We start from the raw sequence: 11,315 nt of genomic DNA on the forward strand, positions 1-11,315 counted from the left end.
GAATTCAGCAATGGGAAAAGGTGGCTGAAGGGGCAGAGGGATGTTCCAGGGTAAGGAAATTCCACTCTCCTGCATGGAAATAGGAATTGGAATGTTTTATATGTAAAACACAAGCTAGGCCAATTTGGCTAGAATGTAGTGTCCATGAGAAAGAGTAAGATGAAATAAGTATTGAACTGGAGCTCCACTGTGAAGGACTTTAAATAAGGAATGCAGGAGTTTGTGTTTTATCCTAGAGCTAAGAAAGAGTCATTAAAACTCCCTGAGTAGAGTAGAGACATGGGCTCAGAGTTGTGCTGTAGTTCAAACACGTTGGCAAATGTGTGGAAGATGGTTTGAAAAAGAGAAGAACTTAGAAGCACAAAGACCAATTAGGAGATTGTAGTAATAGTCTAGGGGAGAGAATTAGGTGCTGCCTATGTGAATAAAGAGAGGTAGAGGAATACAAAGACTGGGAGTAGTTGAATGAGATCGAACTTTAAGGCAAGGTTTCTTTGAAGGGAAGAGGAAGGGAACAAGCATTTATTAAGTTGCTACTATGTGCCAGGCACTGAGGTGTGCACTTTACAAATATTATCTCATTTGATCTTCACAATAACCCTGGGAGGTCGGCGCTGTTATCCCCAATTTGCAGTTGAAGAAACTGAAGCAAACAGGTTCTCAGAATCACAGAGCTAGTGTCAGAGGCTAAATTTGATTTCAGGTCTTCCTGGCACTAGGTGCCATGCTCTATCCACTGTGCCACCTTTTGTTGCTTAGTTTTCAGTCCTGTCTGACTCTTTGTGAGCCCTTTCCGGGTTTTCTTGGTAAAGATACTGGAGTGGTTTCTATTTCCTTCTCCAGATCATTTTACAGATGAGGAAACTGAGGCAAACAGGGTTTGTGACTGAGGCAAAAAGGGTTAAGTGACTCTAGACCCAGCACTCTATCCACTGAGCCACCTGGCTGCCCGACTATGTCACCTAGCTGTCTCTAATTCTGTTTCTTAAGTTTTATTTTTGTTTGCTTGTTTTGTTAAAAATGGACCTCTTTGTCAGCCTGGTGAAGCCTCTGAACACTGTTTAATAATAATGTTCTTAGATAGTTGAAAGGAATGCTAAATTTCAATAAGATTACTGAAAATGAAGATGTAGGGTTTTTTTCCAATTCAAGTACATGAGCTTCCTGAAATCTATCTATAGATCCCTCAGAAATGGCATTGTGGATCCCAGTTTGAGAACCCCTACTCTTAAGTGGCTTCCATCTCTAAATCCTATAAGCTTATTATCTTTCATTCCTTTGATGACAATCTGATAAGTGATTGGACAAAAAAAGAATCACTTGATGACTACCTTTGTGGTGATAAACTCCTTCGGACATAGGTAGGCTAATCCTTGGATCACAGATACACTGTTTATCTCTGGCCTTGTACTTGAACCTTTTTTTAGCTTGCTAGGACCAGCTAGAGTTTTTACTCTGATTGCATGGCTTTTCAGACACTAAGTTCATTTCCAAGCCATGATGAAGGATTGGAGTATGACTTTTTAGCAAGCTTTTAGGAACTCAAACTAATTCAAAAGTTGTGTACTTTTCTGATTGTTGAAAGGAAATGCTTAAGCTGTCTTGTTGCTAGATTTCTCCTTTGTCTTAAGGTCTCCAAGCATAAGAAATGGTTACTTTTATTTCTTTTCAGTGATAATTATCTTTAAGTTGAAGGGGAAAAACCCATATATATATGTAGAGTACTTTAAGTTTTGAAAATTATTTTCCTTGCAAGGTATGGTGACACATGCCTCTAAATCTCTGCTGACAGAGAGCCTGAGGCTAGTGGACTCCTTGAACTCAGGAATTCTGAGCTGCAGTAAGTTGATTAGGAGTCCACTCAAATATGGCGTCAGAGTGGCAATCCCCCAGGAGTAGGTGACCCTCAGGTTGCCTATAGGGAGGGACAAAGTGGTTGAAGTCAGAAACAAAGTAGGTCATGGCTATCATTGCTGATCAGTAGAGGCATCAAACCCATGAGTAGCCACTGTGCTTCCATTCTGGATAAAATAGGGAGAAGAAGTCTTTTTAAAAAAAGAAAAAGAGATTTATTTTCCTTACAATAATAACATTATGAGGGAGGCAGAAGAAACAATATTATCCCTATTTTGTAGATAAGGAAACTGGAGCTTTGAGTCACCTCTCAAAGGGCTTAGTTTAAAACCCACATCTCCAAACTCCAAGATCAGTGTTCTATCCATTACAAGTGACTGCTTCTCTTCTTTGTGTTGAAATTTTAGAAAAATTCTTAAAGTAGGATCATAAACTTGGTGCTAAAATGGACATTTAAGACCTTATATGTCTAATGACCTAATGGGACCTTAAGAGAGGTTAAGTGATTTGTCTAAGTTCATATTTCTTTCTTCAATTCTGTGACTCATAGCTATACCACATCGCTGAAAGAATATTGATATTAAAATATTAATAGTACTTCCCCATAAAGTTATCTTCTTCTCTTTTCTTTTTTTTTTCTTTTTGGCTGGGCAGTGGGGTTAAGTGACTTACCCAGGGTCACACATTCTTTATTGCCTTTTGATGCACAATAATATCTACTCTTCCAACTCCTCTATTTGCCTCTCCAAGTAGTAAACTGTGAGCCACCCTCCCCTTTCACTGTAATTTCATTTCATCTTCTTCTACTTACAGCAAGAACATTAAGTTTAATATAACTTAATGCCTCTTCTAGAATATCTATTTGTTGGTCACTAGGCAATAATTTCATACTTTTTTTTGTGGGAGGAAGGAAGACAAATATTGTGTTGCTTTATATCATCAGATTCTTAAGTCAGTCAAGATTGGCTTAGAACTAGGTTATTCTAGTAAGAGTGTTGGGGAGAAGAGAGCATTATAGAGAGAAGAGAGAGATCAAAGGAGAACAGGCATCAGCAGCCACCTGGAGCCTTCACTTCTCAGTTATCATCTGTACAAACTCTTCATCGTTAAGTTGGCCAACCCCATGTATGTCCACTTCTTGGCTCATTACCTCCTCAGTTAGCTTCTCCCAAGATTGGTCATCATATGATGAAGCTCTGCAGCACTGATATGGTCATTCCCATCCCTGTCAAAGACATGGAATGCCTCTCTGATTTCTTTCTCAATATCTGTGTCCTTATCTTCCTTGCCACCATAGTCAGGAATTCAGGGAAGTTAATGGTCCCATTCCCATCCACCTCTACCTCATTGATCATATCTTGGAACTCAGTCTCAGCTGGGTTCTGAGCCAGAGACTGTATCACCGTTCCCAGCTCCTTGGTGACGATAGTCCCATCTCCATCCTTATCAGACATGGAAAAGGCCTTCTTGAGGTCTGCAGTCTGCTCCTCAGTCAGTTGGTCAGCCATGATGGACTTGGGCACGTGGGACATGAGAGGAGGAAAAGGAGGAGGAGGAGGAGGAGCAGGGAGCTGCATGACACTGGGAATGAGGATCCAGGCATAGCAGGAGGCACAGCTCAAGCCAGAACCACTGCCACCATCATACTTAAAGTGTCAATAGCTAAGACATAGGCGATCTAGAAAATGTGTCTGTCTTAGTACCCTCTGTCTCCTTTTCTACTGCTTTACCACAGTCATTTCAAAAGTAGAAGTGGACTGTGTAGTACCAAGGGCCACGTTGTACTTTTACTTGTTTCATGGATTTCCATATTCAAAGAATTCAGCACCCTGTGGCCAACCAAATGATGATTAAGTCCTTCAGCACATAGGTGGGCTGGTCCTTGGAAAGCTGACATGGCCTATTGATGGAGCAATGCCTTTCTAGCAAGGTAGAGCCTTATAGAGTTTGCATAGCTCGGGAGTACTCTGAATGACCTCCTTGCTTAGCCTAGAAGTAACAGTATGTAGAGGCCACTCATACGATATTGAAATGTCTCAGAGTTGATAAATTAGTTTTCAGTTCCTAAATTAGATTATTTCAGAAGGAATAATATAAATAATAGTCTTTGTTTTCAAAATGAGTGGTGCAGCTGAAACAATGCATTTGGTAGCTGCTAGAAGACTACATTGGTGAAACTAGGTGATGTAGTGGATAGAGTGTTGTTTAGAGTCAGGAAGACTTCAGTTCAAATCCAGCCTCAGACACTTACTAGCTGTGTGACCCAGGCAAGTCACTTCACCCTGTTTGCCTAAGTTTCCCCATCTATAAAACGAGCTGGAAAAGGACATGGCAAACCACTCCAGTATCTTGCCAAGAAAACCCCAAATGGGGTCAGGAAGCGTTGGACACGACTGAAACAGCTCAGCAACAACAACAACAACAACAAAGGCATATATGTGTATATTCATTCTTCCTTGAAGTTTTATTCTGGAAATTTGACCATCTTTGTTTCAGCATTTTGCCTTTCAGTTTTTATTGTTGTTTCTCGTATTTCATTACCTCTTAGGACATTTCACAAAAACAAGCATAATGCTTGCATATAAAGAAGACTTTCACATTTTTCACATTCTTAAACTCTTTTACACCCGTATTATGTTTTCTGTCAGATGCTTCCTTCATATGTTTCTAATTGCATCTGCGAGTTATGTTTGTTTTTGAGGTGTCGCAGTGGATGGAATTCTGGGCCTGCAGTCAGGGAGACTCCTCTTTGTGAGTTCAAATCTGGCCTCAGTATTTACTAGTCTGTGACCCTGAGGAAGTCACTTAACTCAGTTTGCCTCAGTTTCCTCATCTGTAAAATGAGCTGGATAAGGAAATAGTAAACCTCTCCAGTATCTTTGCCAAGAAAACCACAGATGGGGTCATGAGAAAAGTCAGACATGACAAATTGCCTAAATTACAACAATAACAAATTTTGTTAGTTCGGGATTATATTTATATGGATAAATGAGCAGGTAAAGAGTTGATGAAAGAAGTTGATATTTTTTAAAAGAAATAACCTTCAAAAACATAAATGAAATAATAATAGCTAGCATCTCTATAGAGCTTTAAGGTTTGCAAAGCACTTTACGAATGTTATTTCATTTGACCATTACAACAACCTTGGGAGGCAGGTGCTATTATTGTTGCCATTTTACAGATGGGGAAACTGAGGCAGATAGCGATTAAGTGACTTGCTCAGAGTCACAGAGCTAGTATATATCTCAAGCTGGATTTGAACTTGCTTCTCCCTGAATATTCCAAATGTACTATCCATTGAGCCACCTAACTTCCATGTGGTAATATAACATTACTACCTGCCCCCCCCAAGTGGGGGTAGAGTGAAAAGGTGATGAAGTGTAGATTCCATTTTTCCTTCCGCAGGTGATTCTAGAGATAACTGGTATACTTGGGATCTCTTTATTTCTCTTTCCTTCCTTCCTTCCTTCCTTCCTTCATCTCTTTCTTGGTAATCAAGGTCAAGTGACTTGCCCAGGACTAGTAAGTCTGAGGCTGGATTTGAACTCGGATCCTCCTGACTCCAGGGTTAGTGCTCTATCCACTGCATTTTCCAAAAAAAACAAAAGATTGTGAAACTTCAGCTATAATGACATTCACAAAATGGAAAGTTGGGCAATTACATGTGACTTTGTTAGAAATAAGACAGGGTTTAGGCTGAAGAGAACCTGAGTTCAGATCCAGCTTTTGTTACTAGCTGAGTGACCATAGGCAAGCTACATGTCTCTCTCTGTGCCTCGGTTTCTAGAATTGTAAAGTACAAATAACAATAACTGCACATGTTTTATAGGGTTGTTAATGATAATCAAATGATGAGATTCAGAGAATGGGAAAACAGAGGCAGAAAGAGGTCAAGTGACTTGCCCATGGTCATACAGCAAGTATCTGAAGAAGGATTTGAACTCAGGTCTTCCTGATATCCTTCTAAGATGAACACTCTCTCAGATCATGTCTGTAAAACACTTTACAAGCATGAAAATAACATAAATATTAGCTTAATTATTTTTGTCGTTATTAGATATGTATCCAACCTTATGACGGTTAAGAGATTAGAAAATAAAAACTACTATGTAAAGAAAGAAAAGAACAATAGTTGAGCACCAGAGGGCAGTGGAGTTAAACTGAGATGGTAAATGCTACAGAATACAAGAAAAAATTGTGGCCCTTTTCATCATATTCTAAATCTTGTGTGGCTTGTATTATCCCCTAATGCTGTTGTGGAAATTACTTCTTTGGCTATAGAAACATATTTTGGCTTCAAATTTTAGACACACGCCTGTAGAGAAATGGGTAGAGAAATACCTCTCTCTTGGTTTTTGTATATTACCTTGTCCCAAGGATTGCACATGAAGCATTAGTTATGTCCTCCAGCCCACTGAAATGCTGTAGGACTAAGGGTGACAGACCATGTTTCTCCCTTTCAAAGTGAGGATCTCGGGTTCAGAAGGTGCGAGTGATTGGCTCAAGGGCTCACCCCCTATTAAAGTTGGTATTTTAATCTAGATTTCCTGGGGTTTCCTATGTTATCTTAAATGACAGAATATTTGTCAAGAAAAGAAAACAAAGCTATAATCACTTAAATGAGACTGCAGATTTTGGAGGTTATTACCTCCAGGATCAAATATGAAACCCTTCTTCAGGTTGTTGTTGTTTTTTAATTTTGAGGCAATCAGTGTTACGTGCTCAGGGTGATACAGCTAATAAATATCTGAGGCTGGATTTGAACTCAGGTCCTCCTGACTCCAGGGCCAGTGCTCTATCCACTGTACCACCCAGCCGCTCTTCTTCTTTAGTTTTTAAAGCTCTTTACAGCCTTCCTTCCTACTTTTTAGTTTTCTTTTATTTTACTCCCATCCACTCTATGATACAGGGACACTGGCTTCCTGACTATTCCTTGAACTGATATGCCATCTCACTACTCTGTGCCTTTTCAATGGCTGTCCCCTGCATGCCTAGAATGTTCTCCCTTCTCATATCCACCTCCTGACTTCCCTGACTTTTTTCAACCCAGTTTCGGCAAGAAGCCTTCCCTGGTCCCCTCAAGGCTAGTGCCTTCCCTCTGAGATTACTTCCAATTTGCCCTGTACGTATCTTGTATGTTTTCTTCGATAGAATCTGAGCTTCTTCTGGACAGCATGGTCCCTGCCCATATTTTTGTTTTTCTTTGTCTCCTTGGGGCTGAGCACAGTGCCTGGCACATAGTAAGCACTTAATAAATGCTTGCTGATCTGACTTGTGACTACAAAGACAACCTTTGTAAACAAAACCCTGTCTTGAGATTTACATGTCTTTACTTAGAAGTGATGGGGTGCTCAGGCCCCAGTCCTAAGATCTTATCTCTGGAAGTCCCAATTTCTCAGTAGGCCCCTGTCTTGTAAGAAAATTTTCTCTTGTTGCAGAACACATTTTCTTATCTGAAGAGACAGGGGGTGCCTGACCTCTTGGATTTTTGTCCCTGGCTGGCCCAAGGACTCTCCCTCTTGCCAGATCCCCAAGGTCTATGCCTCTGACAACTCCCTCAATGTCTGGTGTACACCCTACACTTTCCCATCCATAGCTCCCAAGGACACTCAGACCTGTAGATTACCTAATTAGCACCCCTGGCATTCCTTTCCCATGCCTCTTTTCCATATAAGCCCCAGCACCATCCTCTCTCTCTCACAGGTTCCTTAAGGACTCTTACCTGCTTTTGCTAAAGTTACAATAAACTTTTTGCCACTTGACTAAGAGAAGGCTTGAGTGTGTTAATTCATTCCAGGCAACTTTGCTTTGACATTCTCAGGGTCTCAGCACCCCCAAACCTCTTCAAAAGGACTTTCCTAATTCTATCCTAATTAAATAATCCTATTTTTTCTTCAATGACAGTCTCCCCTAAACTGTCCTTATCACTTTCTCAAAGAACAATGCCCGAAGCTTTTATTAGCATTTGTTTTGAGGAGAGCTGAGGAGAGTAGCAAACATAGTGGCAGCCAGCGACCTACCGTGTTGCCAGTTGCAATCCCCTGGCTCTGACCTACAATTCAAAAGCATTTTAATTTTTTTCTATATGACTTGACTGATCAGGTCAGGCTGATGTAGGATTTTTAGGATTAGCCTTTCTGATGAGGATTTTTTTCTTCTTCTTTTTTTCCTGATGAGGATTTTTTAAAAATGTCAAGTTGCAGAAACTTAAGTCATAGTAAAAGGTAATGTGTTGTTCTGATCCAAGTCCAAGATTTATTAAAAAAAAATAGACAGTCCTCTTTTGAACCATATTTATGAAAATTGGCATTACAATGGCAAGACATGGTTGTTAGTTCTCTCCAACAAGATTGTAATGGTTAGGGAACAAAATGGCACCTGCTCTACTTGGCTCCTTTCCCTTATACATCCAGAAAAGGAATCAAACCTTTTTAATATTTTATTTTAAAGAAAAAAGAAAAAATCAAGGAAAATAGGAAAATAAGATTTAAAGAGAGCCTTAGTTTCAGAGTGGTGCAATGAAAAGGATATAGGACACCAGGGCAGAGGATGTAAGTTTGAATCCCAGCTCTGCTATATATTGCTTCTCTGACCTTAGGTAATTCACTTCTCTTGCTTTCAGTTTTCACATCTGTAACATTCAGGAGCTGTACTAAAATAAATTGAGGATTCTTAAGTCTGTCCATAAACTTGCATTAAATTTTTTTTTTTTACTATTTCATTATAATTGGTTTCCTTTGTATTTTATTTTATGTATTTAAGAATGTTACTTTGAGAAGGGCTGTGTAGACTTTGCCAGAATTACAGAGAGATCCAAGACACAAAATTTTTTTAAAAAACTCTTTACTAGATGATCTTTTTGGTCCCTTCTAGCTCTAACCATATGAATTTAAGCAATCTCTCTCAGAAGTCATCTTGAGTTTTTAAAAAATGACTTGTGGAGTCATAAAAACCATGACAAGTGTCCAGCATTTTTACTAGCATTTTCCATGATGATGTCTGGCATTTTGAATGAATTAATGCCTGAAACTATAGAAGGAGTTAAAAAAAAACTTTATTCTGTGTATTCATGTTGAAACTTCTGCCTGATACACTGGGAATTCTGTAAATGTTCCAAAGAGGTGATTCTCCAAGGAGTATCCAGGGCACTGGTCCCCAGGGTCAGGGGGTGTCATTTTTCCAAATCAGACTAGAGGCACTTGCTGTTCATTCCCTGATTCCTCTCACCCCCACCCCATTACCCTTGGAATATCCTTCTTCCCTTTTAATTGTCAAATTCCAATCCATCATTTAAAGCCCACACAAGTGCTATTTTCTCCATTAAGGCTTCCTTGATTACCTGTCCATCCAACCTTTCTTCTCATAAAGCACTTTGCTTTGTACTCTCTAATTCATTTATCATGGGTTATTACGTATTATAATTATCTATGTGTATGTAGAGTGTGATAATGATAAGGATAGGTAGCATTTATATAGCCCTTTAAGATTTGCAAGCCAATTTTTATTATATTAGCTATATGATTACCTCATTTGATCCCCACAATATCCTGTGAGGTAGGTGTTCATATTTTCCCTATCTTTAAGATGAGGAAACTGAGGCCCAGAGAGATTGTTATTTGTCCAGTGTTACACAACTAGGAAGTGTCTTGAGACAGAATTTCTATTCATGTCTTCCTGACTCCAGGTCCAATGCTGTATCTACTCAGCCCTCTATCTGCCTACCTCATTGAGAGCAGGTGCTATTTTATCAAACCTTCATATTCCCCCCCCCCCCCAACTGGAACACAGTGCTCAGCTTCCAGAAGGCATTTAATAAAGGTTTGTTGAATCAGTGGATAGATGAATGAATCCCATCATCTTCATCCTAGCTAGAAGTTGTTTCTTGTCTGAACTCCCATAGCAGCCATTATCTATACGGTTCAGATAATTAATCATGTTATCTTGGTCTGATGTGTTCTTTAGCTTTTTATATGCTTTATGCTTAGGTGATAAACTCCTTGAAGGCAGCTACTGTCTCTTCTGCTTCTTCATATCCCTCACAGTAGCCCTGTGCTTATGGAAGGTGTGTTAAAAAATGGTGTTAGCTTGATTTAAGATGATTAAACCAATGACTCACGACTGTTTCCTGATTCTAAAAATAATTCTGATTACATAGTGAATTACTTTGGCTGAACCATTTTCTGATGAAGTTTAAAAAATAGAATCGTAAATGGAAAATCCTGAGCTTTAGAAATAAAGTGAATTGCTAAGAATTCAACTGGGAAGGGAGGAATTTGAAGCCCAATGAGTCTTCCTGGTGAGTCTGCTGGCTCAAATCTGTCCCCACTCTAATACATCCTTCATTCAGCAGTTACAGTGATTTTCCTAAAACAAAGCTCCATTTCTAAGGGGTCTTTGTAACCCTTCCTACTCAATTAATTCCAGTGACATTCACCTGCAGGAGTAAATACAAAATGCTCTGTTTGACATTCAAAGACCTTCATGACCTAGGCCCCTCCTACCTTTCCAATCTTATCACACTCCCTGACTCAAATTCTTCCATCCTGTGAAGTCGATCTCCTGGATAGCTGTCCCTTGACTCTATCTCTCAGTTTCCAGCGTTTTTTCTGCCCATCTCTGTACCTGGAATGCTCTCCCTCCTCCATTATGACTATTGGCTTCCTTTAATTCCCAACTAAAATCCCCTTTCACAGGAAGCCTTCCCCAACCTTTCTTAATTTCAGTGCCCTTTGTTAATTGTTTTCTATTTATCTTGTATATAGCTTTCTTTGTCTATATTTCTTTGCATGTTGTCTCCTCCATTAGATTGTAAGCTCCTTGAGGACAAGGAACTGTATTTTGCCTTTTTTTTTTTGTATCCTCCAGGCTTAGCTCAATGCCTGGCAAATAGTAGATGCTTAGTAAATATTTATTGATTGATTTAGCAAGAATGAAATGTTTCAGCACTTGGTGGCTTGTTGGAACTAAAGAATGTATATTTATTGATTGACTAAATATTTTTATAGTGGATCATTTTTCTCACTTGAGATTTTAAAAATTGTTGGACTTAGTAGTTAAAATGCCGATAGTTATACAAAAGATTAAAATAGTATATCATGATTCTCAAAGCAGCATATGTTTTAATTAATTTGGAAAATTGAAAACAGTAGTGTGCTATTATTAGAATTCTAGGTTACTCTTAAGAATGGTTAAGCAGGCTTGTAACATTTCATGTGTGTTGTACTTCAATCCATTTTAGTTTTTCACAGTTCTTGAGGTAGCTAGGTGATGCAGTGGATAAAGTGCCTGGCTTGGAAGCAGGAAGACCTGAGTTCATATCTAGCCACAGACATTACTAACTATATCATCCTGGACAAGTCACTGAACTGCTGTTTGCCTCAGTTTCCTCATCTGTAAAATGGGGATAATAATAGCACCTACCTCTTATGATTGTTGTGAGGATCAAATGAGACAATAATTGT

The 11,315-nt window shown here is 39.2% G+C and overlaps 1 pseudogene; it reads right to left on the reverse strand.

The window, feature by feature from the left end:
- Window positions 1-2,923: 2,923 nt before the first annotated feature.
- Window positions 2,924-3,362, reverse strand: LOC110223320 (calmodulin pseudogene; annotated as a pseudogene).
- Between the last annotated feature and the right edge of the window lie 7,953 nt (window positions 3,363-11,315).

The sequence above is a fragment of the Phascolarctos cinereus genome, unplaced genomic scaffold (genome assembly GCF_003287225.1).
Source record: "Phascolarctos cinereus isolate Bilbo 61053 unplaced genomic scaffold, phaCin_HiC Scaffold_4;HRSCAF=312, whole genome shotgun sequence".
NCBI lineage: Eukaryota > Metazoa > Chordata > Mammalia > Diprotodontia > Phascolarctidae > Phascolarctos > Phascolarctos cinereus.